Raw genomic sequence first — 1,370 nt, 5'->3', positions numbered from 1 at the left:
GGTGTCGGGGCACCTGAGCCCATGACAGTTCTAATGACACGCAAGAAAAGATAGAGTGGACAGTCTCACGTGATTGGACAACTGCACCAGGGGGGGGGTCTTGTGCGTGTTGTAGCATGACATCGTGGAGCGGAGGTCCAGAGGTCAGAATTCCGCAGAGATACGGCAGCTGTGGAGGCTGAAATGCGAGTATATAGAACGAGGCTTTCGGCTACAGTACTGCAAGCTTGCTGTCAAGCTCGGCGTTCATGTCTGACAACCTTCGGGGGACATCTCCAATTGGGGGAGCACAACTAAAGTTTGACTGGCACCGCCCCCATTTTCGGATACATGACCTTGACGATTCCATTCATTTGGCAATGCCGATGCTATTTATCCGGGTAGAGGTTGGTTTCCTCTGATCGACGTCGATCACCACCGACAAAACGTTGCCCGTAGATCAAGCTCTTCCGGAGCATGCCGCACCAATCTAAACACAACTGCAGAGTGTCTGACTACTCGTAGTATACACAAGTAGCGCAGCCAGCGATTCTTGCGCGCTCGGTCATGTCCAGCCAACGCCAGCTCGAGCTGTGCGTACTGTGTGCGATTAGAAACTGGCAAGATTTCGCTGAAGCTTGACTGATATCCAAGCTACCGCGGTTTCTCCAGCTGTACGCCAACTCGGAGGAACGGACAAGATTTGGCACATGTAAGCGAGTGTGTCGCTAAGCATCTGGCGCGGTGTGTTCCTGTCGTGAGTTGGCTCGATGCAGCAATCCCAGCAACAGTTCTGTTAGTGGAGCGGCATCAGGAAGATGTATATGCAGCCGTGTACATGCATCCACGAAGTCGTGATCACTTTACCGAAAAAGCTTCTGGACTCCACAATTTTGGGCCTGGATTCAGCGTCTGAAAAGTTCACGGCGAGACTAATGGGTTGCGCGTCAACGTGGCGGCTGAGATGAAAGTTTCAGCGGTAGAAATTGAGCCTGAAGACAAACTGTGTGACTCCCCAAGCAGAGCGCTGTACGAACCCCGTCAATGGATTGAAGACCAAGGCGAAAGCGCTGCGACTCGCGGTGCAGGCATGAAGCGTGGCGCGTACTGACGGCAGGAAGCTCCGGATCTTATGATCATTGAGCGCCAGCATTTTCAATTGACCAAACGAAACCTTGGGGCGATTCAATTTGTCGCTTACACTTGGGGTTTGTATCAGAAGAAAACAAGCAACGCGACAGTTGCCTTTGTCGAACAGAAAATAGAAAATACAGTTGGTGCCCATAACCAAAGCATTGAGCAACTTGCCCTGGTGTCATAACCGACTGCCACCGATGCGCTTGACCAGGGGTCTATTGCTCTCACTGGGGCTGTTCGGGCGGGGCTGCGCT

The 1,370-nt window shown here is 52.4% G+C and overlaps 1 protein-coding gene across 1 annotated transcript in view; it reads right to left on the bottom strand.

Moving 5' to 3' along the window:
• Positions 1-1,023, bottom strand: part of PPTG_20198 (hypothetical protein) — a 2,718-nt gene extending 1,695 nt beyond the window's left edge. The window contains exon 1 of the mRNA XM_008918866.1: positions 1-1,023. This exon is cut by the window's left edge and continues 1,695 nt beyond it. The gene's annotated coding sequence lies outside the window, so the exon portion shown is untranslated.
• Between the last annotated feature and the right edge of the window lie 347 nt (positions 1,024-1,370).

This window comes from Phytophthora parasitica, assembly GCF_000247585.1.
Source record: "Phytophthora parasitica INRA-310 unplaced genomic scaffold supercont2.345, whole genome shotgun sequence".
Lineage (NCBI taxonomy): Eukaryota > Oomycota > Peronosporomycetes > Peronosporales > Peronosporaceae > Phytophthora > Phytophthora nicotianae.
This window is presented reverse-complemented; position numbering and strand designations above follow the sequence as displayed.